General features: G+C 40.0%; 1 protein-coding gene across 5 annotated transcripts in view; it reads right to left on the bottom strand.

Annotated features, from left to right (window-relative positions):
* Positions 1-26,682, bottom strand: part of SCN8A (sodium voltage-gated channel alpha subunit 8) — a 177,014-nt gene extending 150,332 nt beyond the window's left edge. For 4 of the 5 annotated variants that reach the window (XM_078075980.1, XM_078075982.1, XM_078075978.1 and 1 more), the window contains exon 1: positions 26,237-26,386. The gene's annotated coding sequence lies outside the window, so the exon portion shown is untranslated. Of the gene's footprint in view, positions 1-26,236; positions 26,387-26,560 lie in introns of those variants that run through there. The other variant, XM_078075979.1, reaches the window with a different exon arrangement.
* Positions 26,683-27,613: the final 931 nt, after the last annotated feature.

Here is a 27,613-nt window from a genome sequence, read left to right as displayed (position 1 = left end):
GAAATGTAGGTAAGCAAGGGGGGAAGGCTAGAACAAACACTGTGGAACTGGAGTAGAGTCAGAGATATCAGCGTGAACCCATGCTTAACATATATATACATACAGATGGACAGATTCAGGAATAATTGCAAATATGTATACATACTTGGGTTGGTATACATATGTGTAGTCCCTAGCTCTATCCTCTGAGAGGACCTACTAGTGTTACACACATCCAATGCTCAGAGCTTGGTTTCTCCAATGAAAAGAACCAGCGCTCCTTTCAAAGATGCTGATTCCAAAGTGAGGACAGGGCAAATACAAGATAGGCCTGGAACATCTTCTAGTTCCAGAAAGTAAGGAAATGCTCAAGTAACAGAAGAATGAGGGCATGTCAAAGGACAGAAGCCAACCTGGAACAGCCCCCAGTAGCCAAAACTGGAACAATTTGAGCAACCAAATAAACAGCATGGTTATAACCCAAACTATAAAATAAATACATGAGTCCATACTGATATAAATTAACAACAATAAAAAAAACCTAGGGAAAAAAAGGAATAAATCTTCCTTTACAGAAGAATTCCAAATAATATATGTAGATACTACCTCCTCCAGGGGTGGAGCTTAATCCTTATCCCTCCTCCCCCAAGTGTGGGCTGGACTTAGTGACTAATTTCCAAAGAATACAGTATGGAAAGGAGAAAAACAGTCACTTTCCAGGGGAGAAACCTGGCAAACACCACCCTAATCAAATGACTACGGTTAACATCACCAGTGAGAAGTCATGTTAATACCATATACTGCTGATAGGATGCTATGAGGAGGGTACTTCACCTTTCAGGTATTCTTCCTCAAAACCCACAACCTTAGTCTAATCATGAGAAAGACTCCAGACAAACCCAAATTGAAGGACAGTCTACAAAATACCTCACCAGTACTCCTCAAAACTGCCAATATCATAAAAAACAAGGGAAGTCTGAGAAATTGACGTGACAAGAGGAGACTAAGGAGACATGATGACTAAATGCAATGTGATATATTGGACTGGATCCTGCAAAAGAAAAAGGACATTATTATAAAAACTGGTAAAATCCAAAGAAAGTCTGGAATTTCACACAGTGATGCACCAAACTTGGTTTCTTAGTTTTGACAATTATACCATGTAATGAAAGGTGTTAACATCAGGGAAAACTGAGTGAACCATATGCAGAACTCTCTGTATTATCTTTGCAACTTTTCTGTGACTCTAGAATTATTCCAAAATAAAAAGTTGATTTTTTAGGGGCGCCTGGGTGGCTCAGTCGTTAAGCGTCTGCCTTTGGCTCAGGTCATGATCCCAGGGTCCTGGGATCGAGTCCCACATCGGGCTCCCTGCTCCGCGGGAAGCTTGCTTCTCCCTCTCCCACTCCCTCTGCTTGTGTTCCCTCTCTTGCTGTGTCTCTCTCTGTCAAATAAATAAATAAAATCTTTAAAAAAAAAAAAAAAGTTGATTTTTTAATAATCCAATGCTGGTTTAGGGTCAAATTAGTGAGAAAACTAATTAAAGTTTTATCTGTAAGATTTCTGTGTGACAGAAGAATAGGATCACATGATTAGGCACATCTGTTACAGAGAGCAAATACAGTGCACTCACCTACTATCTTGTAAGCTAAATCCATTGTAATGATATTTCTGTTGATGAAGACAATGCTTTTCCATGGCACATTCGTAGTCAGATGCTGTTTTACCAGAGGCAGAATTCCCAAAATACAGGACTACATAGTCTTTCTTTGATGAGGACTCCTTCCTCCTCTTCCAAGCCTCCTGGGCTTCCCAGGCTTATATAGGAGAACTCTGGCCTTTCTTGGGACTCTCACCTTGTCTGGTCTGGACCCTGGCCTGCCTTTAAGAGGCCCAGGGCTGTGGCTGAGACTCTGCCCCTTCCTTCTTACTCGCTATTGGCTCTGACATGGAACTACAGAGATGTGAACCACCCAGGTATCTCCACTCCCAGATTAAATTATTCAAGAAGCATCACTGTGTACATGAACTGATAATAGCAATGTCCTAGCCTCTGGCCAAATAACAGCATAGGCTCTGAATAAGATATCAGAACTGATGAGTAACACCTGACACTCACCCCTATTACTATTCGTTTTTTGAGGTCATCAATACGATGCGTTTTGTATTCCTAAATGAAACTTAGCACTACATTTTAAGGTAATGATTTAAAATTCTAAGAATTCATTGGCTGCCCTCTGGGAAAGATGTATACTGGCTCTGATCTCTAATCTAAATTCAGAAAACAGCATTCAAAAGGGAATTTCTAGGGGCACCTGGGTGGCCCAGTCAGTTAAGCATCTGCCTTCGGCTCAGGTCATGATCCCAGAGTCCTGGGATCAAGCTCCACATCGGGCTCCCTGCTCGGTGGGGAGCCTGCTTCTCCCTCTCCCTCTGCTGCTCTCTCACTCTCTCTCTGTCAAACAAATAAATAAAATCTTAAAAAAAAAAAAAGGGGAATTTCTAGACCCAACGAGATATAATAAGTTTATGGTTGGCAAGGGCCATGCTTGCTTAACTTGCTTTATATGCTAAGCAGAGATGGTTACAGAACTTTATGAAGATAAAAAGTAAAAGATATAGCATTTAAGCAATAAAAAATTTCTTGAGTCTTTCCTCTGTTGTATTACTCTATAAAACCACAATGTGAGGAAAGACCAAGGATACCCAGTGTGAGCCATTTCTTAGCATCCTTCAGTACACCTGCTATACTCAAGTCATTATAAGAACCATCGACTTTTCCTTCCCATCCTGCCCCATAGTGGTGTCTGATCCTACAGAGTCTTTTTGTTTTGTTTTGTTTTATTTATTTGAGAAAGAGAGAGCATGAGCAGGGTGAGGGGCAGAGGGAGAAGCAGGAGCACGATGAGGGGCTCAATCCAGATCTCAGGACTCCAGGATCATGACCTGAGCCAAAGGCAGATGCTTAATTGACTGAGCCACCCAGGCACCCCGCTACAGAGCCTTTTTTTTTTTTTTTAATTTGACTGATGTGGAACAGGTTCAAAAGGCAAACTCAAGCAAGAAATTCAATGTTTTATATAATGACGGCTTCACTGTATTAAATGCATGGTCTCCCAAGATAACTGTTTTTGTTTTGTATTTTCTACTGCATTGTACTTCTTTAAAAAACTAATACATGCAGGGTGCCTGGGTGGCTCAGTTGTTAAGCGTCTGCCTTCGGCTCAGGTCATGATCCCAGGGTCCTGGGATCGAGCCCCACATTGGGCTCCCTGCTCCGCGGGGAGCCTGCTTCTCCCTCTGCCTCTCTCTCTCTGTCTCTCATGAATAAATAAATAAAATCTTTAAAAAAAAAAACTAATACATGCTTATCCCTATTTTTCAGATAATATGGAGTTAAATGCATAAAAAAGTAAAATAAAATGACTATTTGAAGAGCCACCCAAACCAGTTTTATTACTTAATAATTAGGGTCTCCACTTGGAAAAAACACACCATTCACTTTAAAAAGTCTTTTTTTCATGTTCTAGCTAATTTTATTATTTATTAAAATTAATTGAAGCCGACACCAATACAATTAAAGCCAAGTAAACATGAAAATTTTTAAGTACCTCATTGATCTGATTTTTGGTCTCAGGTATAATGTCACAAAGACTATTATTAGGAAAATGCAAGTCTTTCTCTCTCTCTCTCTCTTTTTATAAAGCTGTATTTATTTGACAGAGAGAGAGAGAGAGAGCACAAGCAGGGGAAGTGGCAGGCAGAGGGAGAGGGAAAAGCAGGCTCCCCCACGGAGCAGGGAGCCTGATGCAGGGCTTAATCCCAGGACCCCAAGATCATGACCTGAGCTGAAGGCAGATGCTTCATCAACTGAGCCACCCAGGCACCCCAGAAAATGCAAGGCTTTCAAACAAACACCATAAACCATTAAAAAAACAAACCCTAAATGATGACACTTTGGTCTCCATAATATTAAATGCATCTCCAAGACTGCTTCTTACATGAAAACTTTTTACATCATACATGCTGATCTAGGGATTAGAAAAAAATGATCATTGTATGTGTATGGCTTCTGTTCCCCCATAAGTATAGTAAATGATAGCAGCTTTCGCCTGACCTCTCTATGGACACAGGCATGGTTGTATAGATGGAAATACATGATGGACAAAATGTTCCTCAGAAGAAAGGCTTGAGTTCAAACCAACATGTAAGGAGCAGGAACTCACTGTCTAATCTACTGGCCATCCAAGTCCTCTTGACTGCCATATCCTTCCTTTTGGCTGTTTACTATATAGCCGTTTTATACTATTTTCTCCATAGCTTGTTGGCATGTCTCTTAATAGAATTAGAAGGTGGAGGAAAGAAGGTAAATGTCAACTACTGCACTTTTTTTCTTTCCTGCATAATTTTGGTAAAAGACTTGGCAAAACCAGAGTTAGATGTTAACCAGAGTTAGAAAAAATATTTAAGATTATATGAAGACTTTGGGGTGCCTGGGTGGCTCAGTCGGTTAAGCGTCCGACCCTTGATTTCAGCCCAGGTCAGGATCTCGTGTGAGATCGAGCCCTGCATCGGGCTCTGCACTGGGTATGGAGCCTGCTTAGGATTCTCTCCCTTCCTCTCCCTTTGCCCCTCCTCCTACCCCCTCCCTCTCTAAAAAAAAAAATTATAAGATTATATGAAGGTTTCTATTACCTATTCTAATATCCCACTCCTTACCAAGGCTTTTTTAAAAAGTTGATGGATTATTTGCAGTTGTATGAAATAAGATATCAATATGCTATTAACAATTTGACAATTTTAAATGGACACACATACTCTTTACTCCCAGGTACCGCTTCACAAATGTAAAATCTGTGTACAGGATATACGATGCAACTTTCCTATAATAACGAAAGGATTGAAATCAATAAAATAAATATTTATTTACTGAATAAATATGCATTTATGGATGGATTAAAACCCATCAATAAAGGACTTACTAATAAATCATAGTATATTCCTTTAATGGCATTCTTCACGGCTGCTAAAAAAGAATGAGGTCTTCTATAAGCACTGATATGGAAAGGTCTCCAGGACATATTAAGTGAGAAAGTAAGGCAGAGAGCAGTGTGTACAGAACACTACTGTTTGTTAATATATGCACACTTATCCCTCCTTTGTGTTTGGTAATGTGTGGAATATCTCCGCAAGGATACAAAACAAACTGGTAACTGGGTGCCTCCGAGGGAAGGAACCGGGTGGCCAGGTAAGTGAAGGACTAGCTTTCTCGCTTTGTTCCCCTTATATCACTCTTATACTGACTGCAAATATTACCTATTCAAAAATTTTTTAATTTTAAAATTAAAAAGGAGGAGGAGAGAGCACAGAGCACCAAAAATGCTACAGTCCCACCCTGGAGTGCCTCCTCCACTAGGGACCCTGAGGCCTGTCAGTCCAGTCATTTGATCTTCAGGGGTTGATAACCTTCCTTGAAGCCATCACCCTTCTCGCCCCATCTCAGCATGTGTTTAATAAATAACCCAAATTTCTGGTTCCAGTTAAGATGGAGTAAGTCCATTCCACCCTCTCACTCCCACTGAACTCCACTAAAATCCATAGATAGAGAAACTCCATGCATTATCTGATGACTGAAAAGTAACTGAGCACCAGTGGACTGGGATAAGAAACCAAAGCTCAAAATGCCATGAAATCAACAGAGAGTTTTCCTTTTTCCTTCTTCTGGTATCTCCTGGACTGAACTCAAAGGTAGCCCAAATCCAGAACTGTGTACCAGGTGCACACAGGAAGAGCTCCAAAAGAAGACCTCTTTTTTTGGTGCAAAAAACCAGGAAAGGGAGCCCCTGAAGGTCAAAAGAAATAGAGGAAATTTTGTTTGTCTCTTCTGTTCTCTCCTGCTTTACCCCAAAACAAATAGGCAGCAGTGGCAATGACAACAGCAGCCAAATAGGAAAACCTTTTCTCTGACCAGAGGAACTGCAATCCCAGGAGCAGAGAGCGTTATCTCCATTGTTTTATTTTCTCTCTCTATCCCCTTACCATTTGATTCTCAGGGAAATGTAGTCACAGGAAGTTCAAGGTAGAGCAGAAAGTTAAAGTCTCAGCTTTCTAGTGAGAGGAGCAGAAAGGAGAATGCTTTGGATCTGGAAAGTTTGGGAGAATGCCAGGAAGAGGAGGGAGCTCATTAAGGCTGTGCGTGAACTCCAGGGCTCATCCCCAAGCTGCACATGGCATGTATCTGACCCTAAACACAAACAAAGGCTTTGACAACTGATCTATGGGGTATACCACTGCCCAGGTCTGAGACTGGCCACTGGCTGGTACACACATGGAACAGACACAAATAGCATTGCAAATACTTTGAAAAATGAACAGTTACTGAACCCCAGCCCATAGAAGAAAGGTAAGTACTTCTGGCCTGAACCTAACTAGATTGACTGCCTGCTAAAACAAACAAGCAAATAGAAATATTCTCTACAGGATTTACACAAGACCCAAAGTTTCACAACATGATATTCAAAATGTCCAGGATACAAATCCATACTGATATACAAACAAACATAAAAATCTCAACATTTGGGGCACGAGGGTGACTCAATTGGTTAAGTCTGACTCTTGATTTTGGGTCAGATCACGATCTCAGGGTCGTGAGATTGAGCCCTGCATTGGGTTCAGCACTCAGCATTGAGTCTGCTTAAGATTCTCTCCCTCTGCCCACCAACCTCCCCCCACCCTGCTCTCTCTCTCTCTCTCTCCGTCTCTCTCAAAAAAATATCTGAACATCTCACGAGGGAAAAGACAATCAACAGACACCAACCCCAAGATATAAGAATTATCAAAGATTATAAAGCAGCTATTATAATCATGCTCCAAGAAATAAAGGCAAACACTCTTGAAGTAAATGGAAACATACATAATCTCGACAAAAGAACAGAACACACACACGCATGCACGTGTGCACGCACAGGAACCAAATGGAAAATTTTAAACTAGAAAATACAATAAAAGAAATTTTAAAATTTGCTGGATGGGTTCAATAGTATAATTAAGATGACAGAAGAGTCAATGAACTTGAAGATGTATCCAACAAAAATTACCCAAGCTGAACAGAGAAAAAAAGATTGCAAAAAAAATTAACAGAACCTCAAGGACCCACTGGACAATACAAAAGGCCTAACACTTATATCATCAATGGAAAGGAGAAAGAGTGTGATGCAGGAAAAATATTTGAAGAAATAATAGCCACGACCTTTCCAAATTTGGTAAAAGACATAAACTTCTACATTCACGAAACTCAGTGCATGGCAAATAGGATAAACTCAAAGAAATTCTTGCCCAATGAAAACTAAAACAACAAAAAAACCCTTTTTTTAAAAGATTTTATTTATTTGACAGAGAGAGAGATGGCAAGAGAGGGAACACAAGCAGGGGGAGTGGGAGAGGAGAAGCAGGCTTCCCGCTGAGCAGGGTGCCCGATGCAGGGCTCAATCCCAGGGTCCTGGGATCATGACCTGAGCTGAAGGCAGACGCTTAACAACTGAGCCACCCAAGCGCTCCCCCCCCCCCGCCAAAAAAATCTTGAACACAGTCAGAAAAATGATGTATTACCTATAGGGAAACAATAATGTGAGTGACTGGATGTTTCATGGAGGGATAGAAGGCAATGGAACAAGATTTTTACGTGCTGGAAAGAACCAACAACTGTCAACCTAAAATTCTATATCCAGGGAAAATATCCTTCAAAAATGATGAGAAAATAAATTCTCAGATGAAGAAAACCAAGAGAATTCATTACCAGCATATCTGCCAAAAAAGGCCAATGGGAATTTTTCAGGAAGGGAAATGATATTAAAGGGGAACTTAGAATTTCAGGAAAGAAGAAAGAGCAATAGAAATGGTAAATATCTGAGTAAATGGGATAGCCATTTTTACCCCTCTTAAGTTCTTTAAAATCTAAATGATGGTTGAAAGCAAAAATTATAACAATGTCCAATGGTGTTTTCAATGAAAGTAAATGTAATACATATGACAATTACAATATAAAAGGAAGAGGGTAAAGAGATAAATCTAATGGTGCTAAAGTTTCTACATTCCACTTGAAGTAGTAAATACCAATGCTAAGTAGACTGAATACTTAAGTATGTATATGGTAATCCCCAGCCAAACTAAAACAACTGTACAGAGATAATAAAAAACTCAATAGATAAATTAAAATAGAATACCAAAAAATATCCAAATAATCCAAAAGAAGGGAAAGGAAACAAACACAAAACAGAGCAAACAAAATAAGTAACAAAATGGTTGACCTGAATTCAAAATAATAATTATGTTAAATGTAAATGGTCTAGACACATCAATTAAAAAAGAGATTGTCAGAATGGACTTCAATTAAAAAAAAAACACAACACACTACATGTTGTGTACTAAACCTACTAAATACAATGATATATGTAGGTTAAAAATAAAAGGATGCTAAGTGCAATATGAATTGGATTATGGAACAGAAAAAGGACATTAGTAGAAAATCTGGTGAAATCCAAATAAAATTCTGTAGTTTACTTAACAGACTACTATACTAATGCTAATTTCTTAGTTTTGGTAAATGTACTAAGGTTATATAAGATGTTAATATTACAGAAAGCTAGGTGAAAGGCATATAGGAACTACTTTTGCAATTCTTCTAATAATCTAAAACTATTTCAAAATAAAAAAATGCTGAAGTAAAAGGGGGAAAATATATACATGAAAACATGAATCAACAGTAAACTGGAGTGGCTGATATTAATATCAGACAAAATGGACTTCAAACCAAGGAAAATTACCAGGGGTGAAAGGACATTAAATAATGATAAAAGCGTTAATTCACTAAAAGATATAACAATCCTAAATGTATATGCACTGAACAAAAGAGCTTCAAAATACATGAAGCAAAAATTGATAGTACTAAGGGAAAAAATGGACAAATCTACAATTACAGTTGGAGATTTCAATCTTCCTTTCTCAGTAATCAACTGAACAACTAAATAAAAAATAATCAAGGATATCAAAACATAAAGCTGTATACCTTAGACACAATTCCTACTAGTCAATTACAACTCAAAAAAGCTGAAAAAATAAAAAGGTAGAATACAATGTTGCAATTAAATAATAATCACATTTTTAGGAAAAAAAGAGAGAAGAAAAAAAATCAAGGATATAGAACAAATGAACAGCACCATCAACCATTTGGATATAATTGACATTTACAGAATAGTCTACCTAACAGTAGAATATACATTCTTTTCAAGTGCCCATGGAACATTCACCAAGATAGACCATATCTTGGGTGATAAAACAAACCTTAACAAATACAAAAGTATTGAAATCACATAAAGTATGTTCTCTGACCATAATGGAATTAAACTAGAAATCAATAAAATAAGGACTCTAGAATATCTCACAATAACACACTTCTAAATAATTCATTGGCCAAAAAGGAAGTCTCATAGAAAATAAAAATTTGATATACCAAAATTTGTAATATACAGTCACAGCAGTGTTTACAGGGAAATTTATAGTATTAAAAACTTATATTAGAAAAGAAGGTCTCAAACAGTCTAAGTTCCCACCTTAAAAAAAAAAAAGAAGAGAAAATTAACTCAAGGTACACAGAAGGAAGAAAATAAATATAAGAAAAACAATATAAACAGAAAACAATTCCTTAAAAGGCCCAGAAAAGCAATAGAGAAAAATCAACAAAATTAAAAGCTGGTTTTTTTGAAAAGATGGATAAAATTGATAAGCCTCTACCTAAACAAATCAAAAAGAAAAGAATGAATACATAAATTATCAATATCAGGTCCATCGACAGATGAATGGATAAAGAAGATGTGGTATATATATACAATGGAATATTATGCAGCCATCAAAAGGAATGAAATCTTGCCATTTGCAACGACGTGGATAGAACTGGAGAGTGTTATGCTGAGCGAAATAAGTCAATCAGAGAAAGACATGTATCATATGACCTCACTGATATGAGGAATTCTTAATCTCAGGAAACAAATTGAGGGTTGCTGGAGTGGTGGGGGTGGGATGGATGGGGTGGCTGGGTGATGGACATGGGGGAGGGTATGTGCTATGGTGAGCGCTGTGAATTGTGCAAGACTGTTGAATCACAGACCTGTATCTCTGAAACAAATAATACATTATATGTTAAAAAAAAAAAAAAAAAAAGAAGAAGATAGCAGGAGGGGAAGAATGAAGGGGGGGAAATTGGAGAGGGAGAGGAACCATGAGAGATGATGGACTCTGAAAAACAAACGGAGGGTTCTAGAGTAGAGGATGGGTTAGCCTGGTGATGGGTATTAAAGAGGTCACGTTCTGCATGGAGCACTGAGTGTTATATGCAAATAATGAATCATGGAACACTACATCAAAAACTAATGATGTAATGTATGGTGATTAACATAACATAATAATAATTTAAAAAAAATTATCAATATCAGGAATGAAAGAAGGGATATCCCTAAAGACCCCCCTCACATTAAGAGGATAATAAGGAAACAGTATATATATGTATATAAATTTCACAACTTAGATGAAATGAACCAATTCCTTGAAAGCCACAAAGTACCAAAACTCACCCAAAAAGAAATATACAACCTGAGTTGTCCTATATCTAATAAAGAAATTTAATTTGCAGTTAAAAACCTTCACACAAAGAAAAACCCTAGGCACAAATGCCTTCACTGGAGAATCCTACCAAAGACTTAAAAGAAGGAATTCTATACATTCTATTACAAAGAATATTAAAGGAAACACTTTCTTTTTAAAGATTTTATTTATTTATTTGTGAGAGAGACAGAGAGAGAGAGCGTGCACAAGCAGGGGGAATGGCAGGCAGAGGGAGAAGAGCAGTCTCCCCGATGAGTGAGGAGCCTGACATGGGACTCGATCCCAGGACTCTGGGATCATGACCTGAGCCTAAGGCAGATGCTTAACCAACTGCACCACCCAGGCGTCCCAAAAGCAAACACTTTCTAACTTATTTTATAAGACCAGCATTTTACTGATACCAAAACTAGACAAAGACAGCACAAGAAAAACACAAAACTACAGAGGTGCTTCGGTGGCTCACTTGGTTAAGTGGCCGACTCTTGGTTTTGGTTCAGGTAGTGATCTCATGAGTCATAAGATCGAGCCCCATGTTGGGCTCCATGCTCAGCGGGGAGTCTGCTTGAAGATTCTCTCCCTCTGCTCCTCCCGCAACTTGTGCTCTCTCTCTCAAATAAATCTTAAAAAAAAAAAAAAAAACACAAAAAACTACAAACTGATATCCTCATGAACACAGATGTAAAACTCAACAAATTAGCAAATCAAATCCAACAACATAGTAGCGTAACACATCACAGCCAAGTGGTGTTTACCCTAAGAATGCAAGGCTAGTTCAATATTTGAAAATCAATCAGTTTAATCTATTCTATTAACAGATTAAGAAGAAAAAAAATCCTATGATCATATCAATTGATACAGAAAAAGCATTTGACAAAATTCAACATCCATTCCTGAAAAAACTCTCAGCAAACTAGGAATAGAAGAGAACTTAGCCTTCATATATGCAATGGAATATTACTCAGCCATCAGAAAGGATGAATACCCATCATTTGCACCAACATGGATGGAACTGGAGGGGATTATGCTAAGAAAAATAAGTCAAGCAGAGAAAGACAATTATCATATGGTTTCACTTATATGTGGAACATAAGGAATAGCATGGAGGGGTGCCTGGGTGGCTCAGTTGGTTAAGCGACTGCCTTCAGCTCAGGTTATGATCCTGGAGTCCCGGGATCGAGTCCCATATCGGGCTCCCTGCTCAGCAGGGGGTCTGCTTCTCCCTCTGACTCTCTTCCCTCTCGTGCTCTCCGTCTGTCATTCTCTCTCTCAAATAAATAAGTAAAATCCTTAAAAAAAAAAACAAAAAAACAAAAAGGAATAGCATGGAAGACATTAGGAGAAGGAAGGGAAAAATGAAGGGGGGGAATCAGAGGGGGAGACAAACCATGAGAGACTATGGATTCTGGGAAACAAACTGAGGGTTTCAGAGGAGAGGAGGGTAGGGGATGCGTTAGCCCAGTGATGGGTATTAAGGAGGGCACATGTTGCATGGAGCACTGGGTGTTATACGCAAACAAGGAACCATGGAACACTACATCAAAAACTAATGATATACTGTATGGTGATTAACATAACATAATAAAAAGAAATTTAAAAAAATAAATAAAATCTTCCAACTGTCAAAAAAAAGGAAGAGAACTTAGCCTTATAAAGAACACCTACAAAAACTAACAGCTACCATTATATTTAGCGGTGAAAGAATAAATGCTTTTTCCCTAAGAACAGGATCAAAGCATGAATACCCACTCTCACCACCCTCATTCAATACCCTACTAGAAGTCTGTAAAGTCTATAATAACAGTGGAAGAGAGAAAGAAATAAAAAGCACATACTACATTAGAAAGGAAGAAATAAACCTGTCACTATTCACAGATGACATGATTATCTATATGAAAAGTCCCCAAAATCTATAAAAAGGCTCCTAGAACTAAAATGTGAGTTTAACAAGGTTTTAGGATACAAATTCAACATAAAAAATTCATCACATTTCTATACCCTAAGAATGAATTAGAATTGAAATCTAAAATAAAAACATTTACAATAGCTCAAAAAAATACTTAAGGATAAATCTTAACAAAACATGTACAAACCTATATGCTGAAAACTAGAAAATGCTGATGAAAGAAATCAAATACGACCTAAATAAATGAAGACATACATTATGCTCGTTGATTCAATACATGTTATAGTTAAGATATCCACTCTCAAATTATCTACAGATTTAATCTAATTCCAATCAAAATGCCAGCAGGGGTTTTTGCAGTATAGACAAGCTGATTCTGAAATTGATATGGAAAGACAAAAGGACTAGAATAGCCAAAACTATTTTGAAAAAAAGAAGAAGAAACCTGGAAGGCTCACACTACACAATTTTCAGTCTTGCTATAAAGCTACAGTAATCAAGACTATGTGGTATTATGAAGGGACAAACACATGTATCAATGGAACAGAATAGAGTCTAGAAAAAGACCCACACAAATATAGCCAATTGAGTTTTGACAAGAGTACAAAACCAATTAAATGGAGAAAGGATCGTCTTTCAATAGCAATGGTGTTGGAACAACTGCACATCTATCTGCAAAAAATAAATAAATATGAATCTTGATCTAAACATCATACCTTATACAAAAATTAACTCACATGGATCATAGATCTAAATGTAAAATGTGAAACTATAAAACTTTTAGAATAAAACAAAGAACATCTTTGTGACCTTTGGTCCAACAAAGAATTCTTATATATGACATCAAAAATGTGACCCATAAAAGAAATTGACAAATTAGACTTAAAATTGAAAACTGTAGCTCTATAAAAGACACTATTAAGACAAGAAAAAGAAAAGCTACAAACTAGGAGAAGATATATCCAGGTAATTTATCTGCTAAAAGACTTATATCCAGGATATGTGTATTTTTTAAAAACTCTCAAAACACACAGTAAGAAAATAAATAATCCAATTTTTAAAAATGGGCAAAAGATTTGAACACATCGATAAGTGCAAATGAGGATATGGAGCAAATGAACTCTTACACATTGCTGGTGGGAATACAAAATGGTAAAACCACTCTGAAAAAATGGTTTAGTATTTCTTATAATGTTTCTTTTAAAAGTAAACATACATTTACCATATTACCCAGCAATCTCACTCCTATGGATATCTTTGAGGAATGTGAACTTGGGCTCACACAAAAACCTATGCGCAAATGTTTAGAGCAGCACTATTCACAATTGCTTGAAATTGGGCACATCTCAAATCAAATATCCTTCATCAAATGAGTAGATAAGCAAACTGTTATATAACCATACAGTAGAATACTCCTTACAATAAAAAAGAACAAATTTTGATAAATACAACATAGATATCATGCTAAGTGGAAGAAGCCAGTCTCAAAAGGCTATATACTCTAGTATGTTTCCATTTATATGACATTCTAGAAAAGGCAAAACCCTAGGAATGGGGAACCAATCAGTGGTTGGCATGGATTATGGGTTAGGGAGAATGTAACTACAAAGGGACAGTAGTGGGGAGCTTTTTGAAGTGATGGAACTGTTCTGTATGCTGACTGCAGTGGTGGTTATATGAATCCACACATGTGTTAAAACTCACAGAACTGTACACCAAATTTTTTTCAATTGTACTCTTTGTAAATTTTAAAAGTAACAATAAGAAAAAAGTAACCAAAGCTGTTAAAAATGTTAAAAGGAAAAAAATATATTTGCCATACGTGAGCTAGAACTTCAAAAGCTTTTCAAATTTTACTTCTATTGGACTTAAATATGACCCTATTTGGTGATAGTACCCTAATAGGAATATGTTTCCAAATAGGAAAAAGGACTCTGTTCATCCCAGGGGCACTGTGTACAGGCCCAAAGCCACAACTAGATTGCAGGGGTTCTGATGCCTAAATTTTGTCCATAAGAACATCTGAAACCCTCTTGTCCAAAATGTAGACTAGTGCCCATACCCTGAACTCTACAGATCCACACTGGATTTTTATAATACCCCCTAAACGTCAGCAGTTTCTACAAATAAGGGTTCTTACTAGGTTCTGTGAGTAAACCATGGAAAGAAGGAAAAAAAAACCGGAAAAGCCTTGACAATCCAACATCTATAAACAGGAGCAGTACCTAAAAGGAGCTGATGGGTCTGTAATCTCAGCTAGAAAAGTGACACTGCTTTCTGGGGATGATTTTTTTTTCTTGAGATTTTGCAACAAATTGTACTGAGTGATAAATGTATGGCTCTTAAAAAAACAAGCCAAAAAACCTTTCTCTGAGCACTATCCTGAGCAAAGGTAGGGCTCTAGAGCAGAGCCCAAACAGGCACATAAATCACATTCCCTGGTATGACTGCTCTCCCTTAGCACTGGGAAGCAGCAAGGCAGCCCGCTAAGGAGTGGGAGGTGAAAGTGGTGGCAACTCCCACAACTCACAAGGGACAAGAGAAACCAAAGACTTACTAATAGTCAGGAAGGAGCCTGTGGCAAGGAAAAAAGCCTATCAGTGCCCAAAGGCCAGGGGGAGTAATCTAATTAAAATTAAAGGTGGAAAACCCTCAGGTCTAATTAATAACATGTTTCGGTATCCATTCATCACATAAAACACACTTGGTTTTTTTTGACCTATAAAACTTCTCAGCAATTTCTAATGTCAAGAGTCTATATTAAGATCCCCAAGTCTTACCCCTTCTGCACTTATGGCTGGACTTTTCTTATGAGTCAGGAAAAAAAAAAACAGCTTATAAGGTAGGTGAAATACTCATATGGTTATTCTACTTTGTTTCCCCACTATACTTCATCATTCATTCTGTGCGCTTCTTGGGTCTTACACATCCCTCCCCCTCCTTTTCTAAAGATAAGGAAGAAGAACTACTACAAATAGAAAGAGAAAAAAAATCTCTAAATCTACCAAAATATTATTTGCTCTAGAACATCTAGATTAATAAAACACATTGCCAGGGGCACCTGAGTGGCTCAGTCAGTTAGGCATCTGCCTTTGGCTCAGGTATGATCTTGGGGTCCTGGGATGGAGCCCCAAGTTGGACTCTCTGCTCAACGGGGAGTCTGCCTCTCCCCCGCCCTCCCCCCGCTCATGCTCTCTCTCTCTAATAAATAAATAAAATATTTTTAAAAAATTAAACAGATTGCCAGCATTCAATTAAGAGGCCTTTATGGACTTTCCTCATCCCAGACTACCCTAAGAATGCCTTCCCAAGGGGCTTTTGTTTAACTGTTCTTAATCACAGTTACTTTGAGCATTCAAACTAAAAAGCAGGTACAAACTTATAATGTGATTGCACAGAGAATCTCCTAATGGGATTACCATAAGGATGCTTTGCATCCCTAAATAGAGTGCTAAATTTACTAACATCTTTTACATGAACTCTGTCTGCTCTACTGGTTCCACACAAACCATGGGGACTTCTGCCAACTGTCTGAGTGCAAACTGTGGCAAATGTTAATGGAATTTGCAAGAACTCTGTAATTTTAATGGTGAGAAGGAAAATATTAACAAATTAAATGAAAAAATTATTGCATTAAATTGCTTTTCTCTTAGGTGTATTCTGTTAATTTGCATGTGTATGTTCTGATGTTCCAATCACTCTGTTTTTTTTTTTTTCTTATTCCAAGACCTTTACTGAATACAAAAGGCTAGGACAGAACCTAAGCTCTCTGAGCATACCTTTGCTCTAAATTACCACCGTATACTCAAGTTGTACATTAGGGCTCATTGACCACTGTCTGGTACCCCAGATACACCAAGGAAGTTGATGCAAGTCAAGCCTGATATTTTGTATCCACAGCCTGAGATTCAATACCTGAAAGAAAAAGCAACAGCACTGGCTGATAAAGCCTCTTTCCCTCTGCTTTCACCTATTAGAATCCTCTCAGTTGCTACCTTTAATTAAGCCTGCAGTTTCAAATAGTTTTCATGAAGCACACAGAACATAAGCAAATGATCAAAGAAAGAAAGGCACTGAGTTTCAATAAGGACAAAACAGTCATCCACCAGGTATATGAAAAGGTGCATAATTCTTGTTTATACATGAAACTAAAGGTTAGTTGAGAATATCAAGGAAAAAGACCACATGTTAAGTGTCTACAAATGCACAGAATGTAACACTCCAAATTAAGAAAAGGACAGAGATCTACAAAGGCTAAATAATCTTTATCAGTGAGAGAGCACAGAGAATAAAGAAGTAGGAACACTCAGGTTTCCCTTAAAGAAAACTTTAGAAGCTCAAGGGGGGGAAACTCTCTGCAAAGAAAGGATTAAAAATTTAAAATAAAGGTGCCTGGTTGGCTCAGTCAGAGGAGCATCTGACTCTTGATCTTGGAGTCATGAGTTTGAGCCCCACATTGATGTCGAGATTACAAAAAAATTTTTTTTAATTAGAAATAAAGATAGCTTGCTAATAACCAAGGCACTTCTGGACTAGACTGCCAACATGTATTACAGAACATACCTCCCCAGATGTTCTAAATAGAAGATTATATCTCTGAATTTTAAAATGGCAAAATAATCTTGAACTCCTCCTCCTCCCTTTTCCCCATGTAGTCTTTCATCAAGTCCTAATGAGTCTTCCTATAAACTATTTCTTACATTAGGAAAATATTACTTAAATACATGTGACACACATATACAAAATTCTAACTCTTTTCCTTCCTTTCCATATTCGTCACTACAATCCTGGTCCAAGCCCTTGTCACCACCCATCTAAGGCCAAACCAAACAGCCAATTAACTAGATGTCCATTCTGTGTTCTATTCTGTCCTATTACACATTGCTGCCCAATCCTCCTGACACATTTTAGCACAGCTTTGATGATGTGTCATTCTGTGCTCCCTCAAAAATCTTCTATGTTCTTCATGGTCTCTAAGGATAAATGCAGCTTCAAAAAATCCTTAATGTTGGGCTACCTCTACCCTATCTTTTACAGGCTTACCCGCCGGGGAGGGGGAAGTGGCATTCTACCCCAGCCCAACTGATTTGTTCACTGCACTCCCAAAATACTTCGTGCATTCTCACCTTCTTACTTTGACTCACACTGTCTTACCCAACCATTCTGTAAAGCTCAGCTCAAATCATACTTCTTCCATCACCCTCTCATCATACCAGCTTAAAGCTCTCTCTTTTCTAAAACAAACCAAAAAAACAAACAAAAAACCCAATTTACTTATATTCTATACCATTTATATGGCAATTAAACCCTTTACAGTTGTTGTCATGAACCATTATAAACACCTCTTATTTAACATTTTGTGTTTATAGTTTATTTCACCCAATACATACATTCCTGCAATATAAGGTCTATCTCTACTGTTACCTTTCAACACCTGTTACAATGCCTCACCTTTAGTTGTTACTCATGAAAATTTTGTTGATTGGTGGGTCAGGATAGGGGATCTACAGTTCCCCACAGAAAGCAAAACGCCAATAGTTCTCAAGACCATGTCTTTCTCTATACTTTTTTCATATGTAATTCTCATATGGAAACCCTAAAAAACAACATAGTTGGTAGAAAAGGGCTGCTTTGGCCCAAATTAACTTTTTACCTTAAATAAGCCAAGAAATTTCACTAAGAAAAATAAAACATACGGGATTATCTACATCATAAGGAAAAGAGGGAAAACTGATCTAAGATGATTTAAAAGGAGAGCTCAAATCCTGAAACTATTTTAATAGTCTTCCCTAAAAGACAAAGGAAGTAACTGTGTATGCGCCAGGGCGAGAGAATGTGCACAGGTGCATATGTACACAGAAAAGAATAAAAGAGAAACTGGTAATGAAGCTGCCTTTATGGAGTGCATACTGACTGACTGGGAGACAGTTACAGGAAGACTTAACTTTGAACCTTCTGATTTTTGAACACTGCTCCGTTAGCTACTCAAATATAAAATACATATTTTACAACACAGAATGGAAGCGATAACTTCAACAGTGCCTTTGAGAAAAAATTTTATATTAAATGACTTAGAATCCTTTTAAAAAAAGAGGAAACAAAATAACATTTAAGAATGTTACTAAATTTTTTTGGTATAAAGCAAGAAAATACTCTCTAGCTTTTCCAATGCAAGGATCAGATAAAGAAAGCAATTTGTAGCAGAGTTCCAGCAGAGCTAGGGATAAAATAACACTTAAAAAACAAACACCTTCCTAAGACTCCAAACCCCATCCAGAATATCAGGCCACAGAGAGGTTTCCAAAAGAGTCTGCAGAGGGGACATAACTCCTTCTCTTAAAAAATGAGCAGTTCCCCACGTTCACATCCAAATTCCCTTGTCCATTTCACAGCAGTCCTTCCCACACTTCCTCAAACTTTGCTCTGATGATTCCTCACACTCCCAATACCTTCTTCTCTATCACAGCACAAATCTTTAAAAATGCCTATTTTCTCCAAGGCATCTTTCCTAGAAACAAGACATTTTGCCTCTTTAGTCTTCGCCAGAATCTTAGGAAATCCAATTGAGAATTTTGTAGAAAATGAGATTTCTGGGTATTCTGACTTCTGAGAAAGCTCTGCTGGTCTCATTTGCAAACTGCTCAATTTTTCTCCACAATTTAATAATAATACATAATTTTCTTTTCATTTAAAAGTGTTTTATTCAGCTTCTTGCTAAGACAAAAAAGACAGTAGTGAATGTAAAGTGAAAGCCTGTTGCATTATCCTTACTTGAAGAAGGGTTCCTCCTAAAACAAGAAACTAACCATGTAATATATTAAACCCTATTTAATTACAGGACAGTTGCTCAGTCAAATGAAGGAAAAATGCTATTTCACACTTGCTTCCAGTGAACATTAAGCTTTTGGAGGTTTAGCCTTCAATTGTGAACTACTGAAAGAAATAACAAGAGAATAAGAACAGCTGAAAAATGAACTGCCTTTTCATTGATAAAGTAGTTGTGATCTTTTCCTTTATGAGTCACTATTTAAAAATTTAAAGTAACATTTTAATTTTTACTTTTTTCCCTTCCCAAGTTCATTCTGGTGGATATGCTAATGATCAGTTAAATACCCAAAATGTAGGAAAAGGGAGGGAAATAAATGACATGTATAATTCACAGCCTAGAGAATCCATCCCTGGATAAATAAGCATTGACTTATATTTCTTTAATATCCTTACTCCCCAGGAACCCAAAAATTTTACAGCATAAAAACAGCACTAATCAACTGAACATGAAAAGAGCCTGTTAATATGTCTTCTGGGGGATTTCAGTGCTTTCCACTTCCAGACCCTGGAACAAGCCCACTGAACATGGGAGGCCTCTCCCTACTACCAACAGTCAATATAAAAGTGCTTCAGACACTGTCCCAGCTAACATTTCAGTCACCTTAACCCAATTAACCCCTTTCAGGGTCAAGAGAGCTTGAGTCCCAAAACTAGAGTACCTCTTAGACCCTTGGACTCCCAGCTTTTGTTTTGTTTCACTTTCCTCAATAGGATACATCTCCATATACCTAAGGGAAATCTTAACTATTATCCACTTTCACCTTTGCTGTTCTAGCCCAAGAGCCTCCCAGAACTTTTTTCTGCTCCACCCTGAATACTCTCCTAGCACCAATCCCCAGTATACAGTCCTACACCAATTTCAGCCTTGCTGAAGCAAAGAAGTCAGGTGGCAGAGGCCATAATTCCTCTACAGTCCTGGTTATAACTTTTGTTGGCAATATGGGAGTATTTATGAGTAACTAAATGTATTTATGTGCAAGAGAGAATTCTACCACTGAACCACCAATGCCTGGTTATGTGCAAGAGAAATGAAGAAAGATAAGCAGACACCAAGACATGATGACCTTTTAAAAAGTATTTAGGATAGCTGCAGAAACAAAACAGGTGTGTTACTTCAATAAGTAATACGTCTTCTGTTCATTTTCCCTCATTTTTCCTGCTTCCAAAATGCTCTCCTTCAAAGGTACTTTTGCCCTCCCTCTGCCTATCTCAGAATCTTTCATTATGCCCACTCAGTAAGATATGTTTAACTACCTAGGATAATGATAATTTCTTAAAATAAAGCCAAAATTGTTCACGTTACTTGGTTATATGAACATCAGAATATAACACCATTTAATGGAAAAAAAATCCTTAATCATGGGTCAGTCAACCAACCTGGGTACCCATCTCCACTCCATGACTTAATGGTCCTGTAGCCCTGGACAATATGCTTAAGTTCTGGGACACTCAGTTTCCTCAGCTGTAAAATGGGTAGAATAATATTTGCCTTACTTAATTCAAACAGTCAACTGATAGAAGGATTTTTAAAGTCCTTTTTAAAAATTTTTTAAAGATTTTATTTACTTATTTGTCAGAGAGAGAGAGAGAGCAAGCACACACGCTGGGGGAGAGACAGGCAGAGGGAAAAGCAGGCTCTCCGCTGAGCAAGGAGCCCGATGCAGGACTCGGTCCCAGGACCCTGGGATCATGACCTGAGCCAAAGGCAGACGCTTAACTGACTGAGCCACTCAGACATCCCAGGATTTTAAAAGTTCTGATAAACAAACAAACATAGAATAATAATTACCAAAGGTAGATGGTCAGCCTTACTATATGTGAGACCTAACTATATGAGACCCATTCAAATAAATCAGTGTAAATATAATGGGAAAATCTAGAATGGTGCTGCAGACAAAAGCAACTCCAAACTTGATAATCACTCATCATAATTAAGATATCCAGCTCAAGGAAGAATAAAGGGGAGCCTCAGCCTTTGGGTCCATTCCACCTCAGATCCCAGGCTATAGCTAAAAACAGTTCATTGCCTGCCAGCTAGCTGGTCAGTGCCAGAGCATTCCTCTTGGGTAGAGACCTATTCTAGAATAGTTCGGGAATGAATGAGGAGTTACTTTGGTAACTGCATTTGCACGGTCGTGGTGGAGATAAGCACTGCAATTGTACAATAAAACTTTTCTCCTCTTAGACTAGCAATGTCCACCCAAGTCAGGGTATCTGCAGATCCTATCCTCTATGCCAGACTGAAGATAAAGCAACTGTTTTTCAGACTACTGAAATTTAATACAGTATATATATATATATATATACACACACACACACACACACTATATCAAATACGTGTATAAACACACACTAAGCTGCTAAATCCCTAAAGGGAAAGGAGCAAATATATATTGAGCTCTATGTGTCAGAAACTACAAGGCAACAGAGATTTCATTTAATCCCCACAAACACCCAAACGTAGGTATTATTATTATTTTTCTAGATGAGAACACTAACGCTCAAAGAGATTAAATAATTTGCCCAAAGTCACAAAGCTAATAAGTAGCAGAGTCAAGACTTGAACTTAGTTTTGCCTAACTCCAAAGCCCATACTGCTTCTTCTTCTTCTTCCTAGTGGTGTTAACTATGGCAACCTTCTTGTGTCTTCATTTCACCTCAATTCCTGACATGGTGTTTAACTGTGTGTCCTGGCTGTGTCTCTATACATTCACAAAAAGATAGAGAAAAATTTCCCAGAAGACTTCCTTTTGTCTTTTCTTTTCCTGCATTTACTTTCTATTCCTATACAAATTATTGTTTTAGGGTGAGTTACCAGGCTACACCTAAAAGTCTGCCATACCACATTTCAGCAATTGATATATACCTAGAGCATGAAAGTTCTGTTTCCTTCCTTGTACATTTTAATAGCCATAGTTTTTGAGCATGGTATAATTTTCTAAGCTGGTTCTTGCCACTTGAAGAGTGTTAGTGCCTAGTACAATGCCTCACACACAGTAGGTGCAGAGGGAGAATATTTGTTGATTCGATGATTAAGAAAAGATTTCTTTATTCCTCTAGTTATCTTGCTATATTTAAATCAAGAGACTTTACAGGAGTCCAATTCTAAAAATGAATTCTTTTGCATTAAAGATAACTTTTTGGAAAATTTGAAAATGATTCAGAAAAAAGGTAAATTAAATATAACCATCTAGTGTTTAAGTCCCTAAATGACTAACATAGTAGACTATGAACTTAAGAGTTTAAAAGGCTTGGTTTAAAAATACTGTTATTCTGAATAACGTTTGCAATTGCTTCTTGCCCTCCTATAGAAAAAAAAAAAGACTGAAAATATACAATAAAACACAGATAACTGTTTTGCTTAGGATAGCTAAGACTAAGGATGACTTTTTCCTGTTTTTTTTTTTTACATATATTAAAATTTTTCTGTAATAAGAATGTGTTCTTTTTATAATTATGGAACCTGATCTCACTCTGGATAAACTTTGCATCTTTAACACTTTCTATGCAGTGTGGGGTTATTTTCTTTCTCAGATATAATCAATAGGAATTATGTATTCATTAAGTCATGCCTGTGCCTCCAGAACTTGTTACATAACAGCAGCACATTAAAGATAATTATTTTTCTCTCCATTCATGGAATGTTTTTCTTGCTTTAGGTGGCTATGTCTCTATCTTTGTATTCTTTTCAAGCAGATGGGGATTTCTTGTATAATTTCTATAGAATATCAATAGTCAATCTTTTCTTGGTAATGAGCACAAGAATGACATCTGGCCTTGATATAGCCCCAAACTATAGGTCTTTTAACTTCATGGGTGTTGTCTTTTCAATGACATTAAAGTACTTTAATCACAGTGGAACCCAAATGGAATGAGCTACTTTATGTAGTAGGAAGTTCCCTACCAACAGACATATTCAAAGCAAAGATCTCCCATAAGGGGATTCCTGTGCTGGGAGGCTGTACAGCTGAATTTTATGGCCACCTTCCCTTTCTAGGATTTTAAAATAAATTTTTTGACAAGTCTACTATAGTGATACAATGGATTGCATACTGGTCTCTGTTGTGTCAAGTCCTTTTCTCAGCTCACTGTTCAAATCAACCCAGAGAAGATTCCCTTCTGATCCAGTTTGACTTAGCAAGCTATCTGATTAATTCTCGTGGAGACCAAATTCCCATAATTATTAACAGATCCTTGCTACTTGAAATTACCGAAATGTGCTAAAACAATGTAGTCAGCAAAATGTCACTGTATGTCTTACATATGGATCTGTTGCAGCCTGTAAAACACTGTCTCTGTGAGGGACAGCCAAAATGAAGAGTTATGTGGGAGTAATAAAATATGACAACTAGGCCTGCAACCTCAAGAATAAACCCAGCTGCGCATGCACACACACATCTACAAGAAAGCCTGCTGATAACAAAAGCAAAGAAAAACCCAAATGATGTCCAGCATGTGCGCACTTCATGGCAGGGCTGGTCCGGGAACTGTCCTTTTAAGCACCACAGCAAGAAACCAGGGAACTGTCCTTTAAGCACCACAGCAAGAATCCAGGGAACTGTCCTTTAAGCACCACAGCAAGAAACCAGGGAACTGTCCTTTAAGCACCACAGCAAGAAACCAGGGAACTGTCCTTTAAGCACCACAGCAAGAAACCCTGGTGCAAGCCTAAACCCAGGCACCCAAAGCTGGACCATGAGAAAAATTTGTTAAAGCTCCTACAAAGAAAGCAATAAGCGCTGTATGGGTGTTTGTTTTTAAGTATGCTATATTCTACTTCATAATCCTTTGTTAATTTAAAATAAAATCCTTTAAGTACTTTGATAAAATTTGAAAAAACCACAAATGAAAACCAAAGGTATACTAAGTCTGCCTCTCAAACTGAACCCAAGGAACCAATAATTGGCCTACACCATCAGGAACTGCTTTACAATCTCCACAACCAGCCCTACTAAGAAACACAACACATTTACACGTACCCTAAATCAGATGTTGAGAACATAGAACATGCTCAGAGCCCTCTCCAGGGAGAGACTCAATTTCTAGGACAGACAATGCTTGCTGAATACCAAACCATCACTACCACCCCCTCCTCCCAAGCAATCAAATTCTCTTTCAGGGAGAATTGAAGGCCTTATGGGTCATGAGTTCCAAAGAAAAAATGCTGCAGTATTTCAAGAACCAGGTTACAGGCAACGTGCTACAAAGCTTTCAGCAGTTTAAGTCTGATTCCCCCGAGATTCCTACCAGAATGGTACCGGATGCTAATGTTCTCCAGCCATTTGCATTACACATCAATATATATATATTTTGGGGGGGGGAGAAAAAAGTTCCCCCACCCCTATTATCTTCTAATGCACGTGGAGGAAAGAGAAGTACAGAGAGATGGGGAAACAGTGAAAGCCCACCACACCCAAAATCTTTGGAAAGCTAAAACATCCCCCAGCCCTAACACACCAAAACCTCTCTGAAGGCTCTCCAGGTTCAAACTTGAGAAAATAGTTATAAAAAGCACTATCCCCCTTTGCTCCCAAAGCCCTCACCCACATTTCCTGCTTCCATTCCTGCTTCTCTGGTGCCCACTAAATTTTCTTGTGTGGTAGAGTTTGCTCCATGCTAATTATTTCTCCCTCTCCCTGGATTAGCCAGATGCAATGCCAAGTTTCTCCCCCCTCCCCATGCAGATGACATTCTTTTATTATGAACACAGATGCCGAGAATCTTGGAATCTCCCGATATAAAATGTATTCCCCCGTGTTTCAAAAACTGCAGTGTAAGTGAGGAAGAGGGCACAGGGTGGAGTAGTTGGAAGGAATGCATGGTTTGAAGAATCATATTTGTCAGACTGAAAAATGATTTCTACCCCACCGGACCTTTAAGCTGGGGCCTCTAAAGGGGTCTGAAAGCCCCGGCTAACCCCCGGAAAGTTAACTGCCAAGTCTCCACCGGTGGTTGCCGCAGGCACGGAGGGGATGGAGCTGAGCTCTGAGGAAAAATGCAGAGGCTTTGCGGTCCCCCAAGTACCAAGAGAGAACTAGAGAGGAGGGGTCTGTGGAGTTGGGCAGTCCTGTAAGCCAAACGCTAAGAAGCCCGGGGTGCTGCTGATTGTGGTAAGGTGGGGGAGGGAAGGGAGAAAGGAGGAGAGGAACAAGCTCTGCATCGGGTGGCGTAGGGATGGGGGTGGGGGAAGGGGGATATTCTGAAAGTGATGTACTCCCTAATGCAGGAATCCTAGCCTGCCGAGGAAGGTCCCGGGGGCCCCCAACACAGCCCCAGAGCACCCTGTCAGGAGGGGGACGGACGCATCCGAGTAAAGAACAGGGGGAGTCCTGGCTGCCCTAAGAACCCAGGAGCTCCTGGCTTCTGCAGTTGGTAACGATCTGGAGCCGGATGGGGGAGAAGGATGCAGTAAGACATGGGGGAGGGGGTAGAGCTGAGGGGCTGCTGTAGGAAGATCCCGACAGCGCTGCCCTTCCCAGTGCAACCCCGCGAGGGGCCCCGACTCTGTCCCGGCCCTTGGAGGTGGGGGGAGGGGGGCTGCACCACGGAAGGGGCGCCGAGGGCAGGCCAGTGTCTCCCAATGCAGCCAAGAGACGAGAAGAGCGAGGGTGTATGGGGGTGGTGGCCGGTGGTCCTCAACTCTCCTCAGGGATCCCCGGTAAACACGATAGAAGGAAGCAAGACTTCCAAACACCTGTCCAAAACAGGGAGGACAGAAACCCAGCTCCATGGCCCCTCGAGCCCCGCCGCGCACTCTGCGGCAAAGCCCCCGACCGGAGATGGGCGAGCCCCGCTCCGGGGTCCCGAGGCGAGAAGGGGAAGCCGGCGGGCGAGGAGCGGGGCCGGGGCGGGGGCTCCGGGGCGACTTACGGCAGCGGCGGCGAGGGAGGCAACGGCGGCCCTAGCGCGGGGCCCGGGAGGCGCGGCCGGACTGCAGAGGCGCCGAGGCTGCGGCGGGCGGGACTGCGGTGGGCGCCATCTTGGAGCGCTCCCCGCGCCCGCCCCCCGCGCCGCCCGAGTCCTTGCATAATTGATGACTCGCGCCCGCCGCGCGCCGCCGCGCGCGCCCCCGCCGCCGGGCCCCCCGCCCGCTCCGCCCCCGCGCCGACCCCCGCCGCGCGCCCCCCGCCCGCCCCGGGCCCGCCCCGGGCCAGCCCGCGCGCGCCGCCCGCCCGCGCCCGGCGGCCCACCTACCCCTGCAGGACGCGCCCGCTCGCCCGCAGCGCGCCGCGCCGCCCGCCCGCGCGCTCGCTGGCTCTCAGGCCGGAGTCCCCGCGCCGCCCGGACCGGATCCGGGGCGAGGGAGCAGGGCGCCGGCAGGGGGCGCCGCGCCGGAGCGCCTCGCGAGCGTCCCCGGGCCCGCCTCCCCGACGCCCCCGCGGAGGCGCGCGGGAGGGGCACCCGGCTGAGCTACGGGACGCGGCCGCGGGACGACGGCGGGCCGCCAGCCAGCACCTGGGAGCTGAAAGCCGAAGGTGCTATGTGGGCTCGAATGCCCCGTGACCCTGGCAAACGCCGTCTCACCTGTCTCCAGAACGGCAGTTGCAAAGGAAATGCCCAGCAATATGGCAATGCTCCGTTGTTGCAATTCTGACACCTATAGGCACAGAGAACTCGATCTACATGATCTTTGGCCGACTGAAAAAAACAAAATCGCCGAAGTCTATCCACAGCAATTGGAGCCTTGTGATTCAGTGGACAGGGCCCTGGTATGAGGAGAAGGGACACATCGCTTCCCCGACAGCCTTCCGGTCTGAAGCTGTGTAAAGGCCCCCTATATCTGTTTGAAGCTCAGTAAGTCTGTATGTAAAGTAGGCGCGAACATTTAAACTGCTTACTCCACACTCTCTTAGGAGGATGTGGATAATGAATGTGAGAACTCTTCGCACTTTATTGTGCCCCTGAAGTTCGGAAGTTCAGAGTTAAGAGGGAAAGAGGATGGTCGGGCTGCCACTTACTAACCGGGTAGCCTTGGAACCTGAACAACCTCTGCAAACCTCAGTAAAAGACTTAGAGAGCCTCTCAGTAAAAAGGGAGCAACCATAGTACCAACCTGATCGGTTTGTTGTGAGGATTGAAGAGAAGGCATTTCACACATCTACAACACAACCTGGCGCACAGTGTGCCTATCACTTAGTGTGCCCACTGCATACATTTTTAAATAGCTTTACGGAGGTGTATTTGACATGCGATAAGCTATGCATGTTTAGAGCGCACAATTTTGACGTATGTTGTACACGCGTGAAA

Source organism: Halichoerus grypus, chromosome 6 (genome assembly GCF_964656455.1).
Source record: "Halichoerus grypus chromosome 6, mHalGry1.hap1.1, whole genome shotgun sequence".
Taxonomy (NCBI): Eukaryota; Metazoa; Chordata; class Mammalia; order Carnivora; family Phocidae; genus Halichoerus; species Halichoerus grypus.
Note: the sequence above shows the minus strand (reverse complement) of the source record. Positions and strands in the feature narration are given on the sequence as shown.